Here is a 9,301-nt window from a genome sequence, read left to right on the forward strand (position 1 = left end):
CCCGATTATGCCGTCAGTGTAAATGATCATTAATTTGCTGCTGTGTGTGACTGGGTGCGATTAATGCTGTGGAAATGTCCACTCAGGGACTCAACCGCTGAGCGTCACAGCCACTACACCCCCCTGCAAACCCACCCCACTGCCCATCCTCTCCCAGCAGGGACACTGGGTAAACACAACACCATACACCTCTGGACAGGCTCCATCTAACCTGGCCACCGCTGGGTAACTCTGCACTGATTTAGGCACCAGTGGTTCAGTCTGGTTTTGCACCAGGTTAAATTGAGGTTAATTTGGAGCCCATGACAGCCAAAGCTATGGGTATGGGTAAGTGTGATAGTATGGGAAGTAAGAGATTCATTCATCCAATGACTGTATGTGTAGTCATTGATTTCACCAGTGTTGTTTCCACTGATTTGAATGGAACACTATTATCCGGTGATTCAAAACATTAGGCGCATTCTGTAGCACTGCCAAATTTCAGCAGTACTGTATTATTAGCAAAGTCCTTACCATGGAACTGAGGGTACAGATTTACATCCACTCCATACTAGGCCTAGAAGCTATACATAGGCGCTAATGCAGGGCTTTCCATAAACACATCGTAGCCTAAGCTACCTGAGGCTACCTTTGTTGTCCAGCCAATCCCATGATGCATTGTGTGCTGATCTATTTTCGCAACAACGCTTTTGAGGGAGAACCATGTGACATCCCGAGTCCCATGAAGTAATGCTGTTGACATTTCTGTCAGGTTATGTCACCTATTATCCTTGCAATGTTCAATTAAAAATCTTTACACTTTAAAAAAAAAATGTATATGTGTGTGTGTATGTATGTATGTATGTATGTATGTATGTATGTATGTATGTATGTGTGTTGTTGTTTTATTTCCAGCATGACATGACTTTTCAGATGATATCAGAATAGGTCACACAATTCTAACATGTCCAACCATGTTCAAAGCACTCTCTGTCTCAGTAGCAGTGTCCAGTGTCATTTGATCATGCTTAAATCCTAAACATAAATCTGTGGTGGTGTTGTTTTCTTTGCATATTGATTTCACAGAGATCCCCAACTCATTTCAAACAGTCCCCTTGATGTCATTATGCCATTACAGGAGACAGAGCTGCATATTTATCCAGTGAATCCCATGTCCTTACGCCGTGTGATCTGGCACCGCACGCTTCGCCTGGCTTCAAAGCGCGCTTTGATATTGCCTCTCTTTATTAGGCCCAAGGCCATCAAACAGAGACACGCTTCCCCGTCCCAGGGATTCACCGGCCATTTTTTTTGAAAGCCACCGCTCAGAGCAGGTCACTGAGGCAGGGCGTTCATCATATCAGCGCTCAGCATGGGCAGGAAAAATATGAAGACCACATCAGACGGTCAGATCAGATACCGTTTCACCTATGAGGTTCAGTTGTCATGGCCATGCCATTAGTGAAGGGGGAAATAAATAAAACAGAGGCCAGTGGAACAACATCACATTGATATGTGTTTAGGTATTGATTAATAGATATTGATATTCTATAGCCCAATATGTAAGGGATAATGTATAGAACGCCGGTCATTATGGGGAAAATAAGCGGAGGGGTCTTGTTTCACCCTGAAGGGACTTATTTTCCCCATAATGACCGGCGTTCTATACATGTACATTATCCCGCTTATTATACGGCTACTTGCCAAAACGAAAAAATAAACTCCATGATATGTCTCTTTACACTTATTTGTTACCGTTTCGTCGTGGCTTTTGCTGAGAAACAAATAGTTCGCAACACACGCTGAACTTGACTCAAACATTCTTTAGAGCACAGCTGATCAACCGTCTGCTTTCACTTTTGAATGAAGTTCCAATGCAAGTGACCGGAATACTTGCGGTGATATGATCAGCAGCACAAAACCCGTTGCCATTGGCAGCGGTAATTATATGTTTGCAGCGGTAATTACATGAATTTATTTTACCGTAGAACGTTGGGAAATCCCTTTCAAGTCAATGGAGCATTCTACTAGCATTGTGAAGAGCTGTATAATATTTGTATATATTTTATGGTGTTCCATTTCCAATCTTTGTTCCATTGACTTGAATGTTGAAGAATGACGAGACGCGGAGACACATTCTGGATAATGACCATTATTGATTTGTAATCAATCTGAAGAGAATATGTGACAGAGGTCCAAGACCAAAGAGGGCATCGACAGCGGCGGCAGTCACCTCTGGGTCATTTCAGATCAGCTCACCTAGGACCTCCTAATGGATTTCCTTGAATTCCTCTTTTAAATTCATGGGAGCATGCAACACTGTATAGCTCTACTACAAATACCTTTTTAGCTGTGATTTTTTTATGTTTGGCCCTCTGAGCTAAGTTCCAACCATTTTGCAATTATTTGTACATTACATGGCAAAACTTTGCATTGCAAGCCTCACAAATTGCAAATTTTTCACTCAGGCTGAAATTTGTACTGAACATCCAAGGAACCCTCTGGTAATTTGCAACATATATTCATGTGAATTGCTGTTGATCAATGATTTACAGCTATTAATTAAAAAATAAATAAAAGTAAGTAATTAAATACCTAGATAAGTTAATATTTTTACCTGAACAATAGTTTTCACTTTCTTGCTGGATTGTGTGTGTACTTTGTATAGAACTGAGCTGAATATTTGTATAGTTCTATGACATCTAAAAGTCAAGCATAACATACTGAGTGAGAGAGAGAAACAGAAGAAGCCAACTGTCCAAAACAGCCTACACTAATAATGATTTTACAATATTTTTTATATTTGCTCAGTTTCAAAACAATAAAAGTAGCGCATTTTCAGTCTTTCATGTGAGTTAGCATGGAATGACCTCTCTGGTTACCGGCTGCTACACCGTCGGCCCAAAATTAGAAGTCCACTGAGCCTGAAAAACTCCAAGTATGTCCAAGACTGAGAGTATGGCTGACAGGGAGACCCAAACACACACAGCTGAACAGCTGCACTTGGACTACAGCCCAATCAAAACACTAAATCACTACCAAATACACAGTATTTCAAAATATGTGAAATCGTGTATAACCCAAATGTATTTCAGACTGTTTTCACAATTAAGGTGGATGTAGCCTCAAGAGGGCCACACAAAACTGTCTTAAAGCTCTGAATCAGATGACGTGAGATTCTGCTCGACACATCAGAGTGGCCATAAAATATTCAAAGATTACTCAACAAAGAGTGAGTTTTCCCTTCAATCTCGTCAAACATGGGTGCCTCCCAATCATATGCTAGGCTTTTTAAACTCCACCATGAGCATATTCTCTCCTCATGATGAGTAACGCTGATGTCACGGAGCTACTTCAGGCGACACCATGCTGGAATGCTATGACAGGAGAGAGACAGCTGAAAGAGAGAGAGAGAGAGAGAGAGAGAGAGAGAGAGAGAGCTGCAAATGTGCAGAAGTATGAGACCTTTCCCAAAGGAGCTCTGATGGAGCTCTGACGTCTGACGTTCACATTAAACCAGAACTGATAGCCAGAAGACTGCCACATGACGCCAACCGTTCAATACGTACTCTCTGCAAACACACACACACACACCAGCCGGCTATTATAATGTTATCACACGGCCAGCAGGGGGTAAATATCATTATATTGCTCATAAACAGACCCAAATGCATGCGCACAAAGACACACACACACACACACACACACACACACACACACACACACACAGCTAATGGTAAGAAAGTACTATATACATTGACAAACGATGAACACACATACACACAGTGGCCAGCAGGAAAAACATGCAACATGCAGGCACAACCAAATGGACACATAAACGTATACACCCACACACACATCCATTCACTGAGGGAGAGAGCGACAGAGAGAAAGAGAGAGAGAGAGAGAAAGGGAGAGAGAGAGAGAGAGAGAGAATCATTGCAGCACTGTCGTGAGGATAGATAAGGAGATTGAATGAGGCAGCAGTAAATTTTCCACATTCAAACACGAGGTGCCATAAAATAACCATTCATCAGTAACAGTTAACTTTCTATTTAGAGAAAGTGTGAATGTGTGTGTGTGCGTTTGTGTCTGTGTGTGTGTGTGTGTATAAACACCATATTCCAAGGGCCTAGTACAGACACCATTTTGCAAGACAAATTTGTCTCTGTTCTCGTGTCTCTGTTCTCGTGTCTCTCTCTCTCTCTCTCTCTCTCTCTCTCTCCTCCTGTATCTTTCTTTCTCCCCATTTCCCCTATCCCTCCCTCCCTCCCTCGTTCTCTCTTCACTCTCTCTCTGTCTTGATAACAATAAAGACACGAGACAGCTGTCTGCTAGAAGTCATGTTCCTGCCTTTGTGTCTTTTCTCTCCATCATCACCATAATTGCTGTTGGGACAAAGGATTTGACAGGGAGAGGAGCCCTGTGAGTCCCTACATCCCCACTTCCCCCCTCCACCCCTCCTGAACAAAGACAAAGACAGGGATTTCACTCAGGCCACAGAGACCCAGAGAGAGAGAGAGGGAGTGGAGAGAGAGAGAAAGAGAGAGAGAGAGAGAGAGAGAGAGAAGAGTGGGGTGTCAGATGGAAGTGAGGGAGAGAGAGAGTGAAAGAGAGAGCGTGCGATGAAGAGCTAGAGGGTGATAAGGAGAGAAGTCAGTCGAAGAAAGCAAGCCAGACAAAAAAGGCAAACATATACACACACCAACACAACAGACACACACACACACACAGACACACACACACACAGACACAAAACCGCACGCACACTAATAGCGGGAGAATGCTTAATGACCAGAAGCAACCCTAGAGGGATGTGGGGAGAGGTGTAGCCATTTCCCAGCCTTCAGTCCATTTACGCCAGAGTGTAAAAATAGCAACAAATCAATTAGAGCACTCCTCCAACCATGCCATGGTTTTCACAACACAGACAACACCGACAACAAAGCCCAGCCCAGCCCAGCCCAGTACAGCCCAGCCCAACCCAGCCCAGCCCAGCCCAGTGGCTCTGCCCCAGCCAGCAAGCTAGGCCACGTAAGGTTACCACATTATTTACATGCTTTTCAATCACTAGAGATACTGTAGCACTGCATGTCTGAGAGTCAAGTAATATGATTACATGTGTGTGTATGCATGTGTTTCTGTGTGTGTGTGTGTGTGTGTGTGAGCATGTGTGTGTGTATGCTTGATGACCAGACGCGTGTATGTGTGCATATTTACTGTGTGGGAGTGAGGGCATATGTGTGCTAATATGGGTGTGTGCAACTCAGCGTGGGGCTGATTTATGCCAAGTGATTTATTTGTGTCTGTGTGTTTGCTGACTAAATAGTCCCGCCAGTCCCCTGCGTTAACATTACCAACCACAACCCCAAGAGCCACAAAGACACGCACACACGCACACACACACACACATGTATATTCCACACACTGTATAGAGTGCACGCATACTTCCACAATTGCTCTCACAAATAACCACACACACACACACACACACACACACACACACACATACACTATACACATACACACACAGACAGTATAGTATTTATACAGCTCAATCAGAGTTAAGCTTTTTTATCTTCCTTTCGCTCCAGCTAAATCCTATCCAATACAAACAGCTTTATCCCCCCCATATAACCAGACCAGTCCGGCATACATACACACACACACACACACACACCACACACACTGTGCATTCACCTCCATGACCGCCATAGTTCACCTACATCATTTATATCTTAGGCAACACAGCAGACAACCAAACAATAAATAAATGACCAGCTACAAGTCCACACACAGGCACAAGCACCCTCTCTCTCTGTCTCTTTCCCTCAATTCAATTCAATTCATTGTGCTTTATTGGCATGACTGTTCAATATTGCCAAAGCATTACAAAAAAAAACATGGAATAATCAAAACAGGAGACAATAATAATAATTATACTAATAAAAACAATAAAAAGATGATAATATAAATAATAGAGGGAAGAAAAAGTAGGTTAATAGAATAGTAAAAATGGTGGGGGGGGGAGAAGATAAACAACAGTAGGGGTGGAATGACTGGCTTACGGTTGCATTTCGTCTTTCATGACAGGCTAGTACATATTTTCCAGCTGCCAGTGCGATTTCTGGAATTTTTCTCTCTCTCTCTCTCTGTCGCTTTCTCTCTCTCTCTCTCTTATGCGCGCGCACACACACAAACACACACACATGCGCACACACACACACACACACACGCACACACACACACAGGTACATTTCCCAGTCGTTGGGCAGTAGTGTTTAGAGAGTCTGTAAAGCTAGGCTGGGCTGGCAGCTCTGTGGTAGGGGATATGTGAGCCTGATGTAAATAAAGGGCTCTTAAAGGGGCAATTTCTAATGATTAGGTGAGATTAGATGAAATGATTTTTACAGCTTAACAAACCTCCCGCACTCTCTGCCTCGGCCCATACCAATGACCCTGTTGGATCAGCCAGAGATTATTCTCATCTGTTTTAGTGTGTGTGTGTGTGTGTGTGTGTGTGTGTGTGTGTGTGTGTGTGTGTGTGTGTGTGTGTGTGTGTGGGCGTGTGGGCGTGTGGGCGTGTGCATGCATTATTAAGCCATTTTCTTTTATGGTAAAAAAAAATCAGATGCTGATCTGAGCTCCAGTGACAGTTTGTTTCACTGTCCACTGGTCAGTCACCATCACAAACATAATCATCACCACCATCCTCCTCTTCATCTTTATCATCATCACCACTGACTCTAGTTTAGGTCATCACTGTTATCGGTCTCAACCTCATCCTCATCTTTCTGATCCTCCTCATCCTCACTCCCATCAGCACCATCTTCCTCTTCCTCAGTGCTACCAGTCCGGCCTTCAGTCCGGCTCATCCTCAGTGCTGGTCTACAGAAAGAGATGCTTACTGAGGGACAGCAAATGCCCTGATCAATACCAACAGCATGTGACACGGGGAGATAGGAGGGATGCATGTGAGCGGCATGCACACACACACACACACACACACACAAATGCACAATCAGAAGCACATACAGACATACACACGCATACATACACACACACACACGCACACACACACACACACATGCACAATCACATACACGCATACATACACACACACGCACACACACACACACACACACACACAAATGCACAATCAGAAGCACATACAGACATACACACGCATACATACACACACACACACACACGCGCACAATCACATACACACGCATACATACACATACACGCATACATACACACACACGCGCACACACACACACACATACACACGCATACATACACATACACGCATACATACACACACACACGCACACACACACACACAATCACAAGCACATACAGACATACACACGCATACATACACATACAAGCACGCACACACACACACACACACACACAGACACTCATATACACAAAGACAAATACAGACAGACACACACCCCCATAAATATCAGCACGCACTAAACACAGTCAACAGAATGGCCATAAAAAATCAGTAGCAATTACTAATGCTATTTCATCACTAACATATAGAATCCGAATGGAAAAGCAAGGCTACATGTACCCACCACACACACACAAACACACATACACACACACACAACCCAATGATGCTATGTACCTGACCAGACAACTTCAAACTGTTTTCCTCTTGTGTTCTCTCCCTCACCTCACCATGCTTCCACTAGTCAGAACTACAGGCACACCTGAGTACCACAGTCTCTCTCTCTCTCACACACACACACACCTCTCTCAAGTTTTTTACCTATTTTTCCAATTCAGCATGCAGACACATCCTCCATCTGTTCATTTCAATATGAATGGCTTTGAGGTAAGAGGTAAAACGAGAGAGTGAAGAGAGAGAGAGGGAGGAAGAGAGAGAGAGAAGTGAAGTGCAGAGAAGTGAGGACTGCATGCAGAGTTCACAGACTCGTAGGGTTAATTCAGCCTTTGAAGTCTGCCTACCTGTGAAATGGACTGGTGGTCCTGGCCATCATAATGTGCACACACGTGCACGCACACACACACACACACTCAGACATGCGCACACACATACATACACATACACATACACACACACACACAAATGCTCACACATGCACACACACTCCAAAATATCTGCAAACACAGTACTATGCATGCAAATGAAGAAGAAAACTAAAGCTGGATTCAACAAGTTTTTGAACAGTTCAGAATATTTCATGTCATGCACATATGGGACACATGAGTGTTTCTAGACTGACTTTGTTACTCACAAGCAACATGACAACATGGGCCAATATGTGCAAACAGATATGGTATGTATGTGTGTGCATTTTCTGCTATCTGTCGATTTCCCTCTATCTTTGTGTGTGTGTGTGTGTGCGTGCATGTGCGTGTGCGTGTGTGTGTGTGTGAGAGAGAGAGAGAGAGAGAGTTTCAGATGTAGCGATTGCAAAGCCAAAGCACAAATCCCATCAAACAACAGAACCCTGGGAAAAGAGCCAGAGCCTGAGATCAGAAGCAGAACAGCTTTGAGTGAGAGAGATAGAGAGAATCAGAGAGAGCGAGGGAAAGAGCAAGAGAGACAGGGAGAGAGAGGGTTAGAGAGAACTGTGTACTGAAGGAGATTGGAAACAAACCCGTGTGTGTGTGTGTGTGTGTGTGTGTGTGTGTGTGTGTGTGCGTGTGCATGAGTGTGTGTGTCTGTGTATAGAGCGAGACCTGTGCCAATCCAAAAAAAGACCCAAATTGTATGCATGGCGTGTGTGTGGGAGTGAGTGAGGGGGTGCGGGGTTAAGCGCAGGAGAGCAGAGCGGGATAAACGCTGACGCGGGACGACTAAGACCCTCCGGAGCTCAACGGAGCGCGGAGCTCAGGGGAGGATGTAGCCGGTGTCGGCTATCAAACTTGCTACAGCGCCAGCAGTTATCCGCTAATCGCCCTCAAACCACCACGCCAGGGGCCCACCCACAGTGACCTCGCACTGAGGAGATGGAGACGGAGATGGAGATGGAGATGTAACTGAAACTCCAAAGTGCAACAAGCAAACTTTTAGGGTCACACTAGACTCAGACAATCCGCCCACAAAGACTAACACATCATTTGTTAAGATTCAAGTTCAGTATGTACAATTGCTTTTGAACAATTACTGAACATCACCTTAACTAAATCCAACTCATAATATTAACCTAATAATAAATTGCAGTTAACAGAGTTTAAACAGAGAGTCTGTTGATAACCTGATCATCTGTAGGTAGTCTGTGGGCAGACCATCCACGTAAAGTGTGGCCAGTTCTAGTTCATGAACTAAAGCTAT

The 9,301-nt window shown here is 44.0% G+C and overlaps 1 protein-coding gene across 3 annotated transcripts in view; it reads right to left on the reverse strand.

Moving 5' to 3' along the window:
* cacna2d2a (calcium channel, voltage-dependent, alpha 2/delta subunit 2a) overlaps nucleotides 1-9,301 on the reverse strand; it is a 213,579-nt gene that overhangs the window by 171,901 nt on the left and 32,377 nt on the right. The window lies entirely within an intron of this gene.

Source organism: Alosa sapidissima, chromosome 4 (genome assembly GCF_018492685.1).
Source record: "Alosa sapidissima isolate fAloSap1 chromosome 4, fAloSap1.pri, whole genome shotgun sequence".
Taxonomy (NCBI): Eukaryota; Metazoa; Chordata; class Actinopteri; order Clupeiformes; family Clupeidae; genus Alosa; species Alosa sapidissima.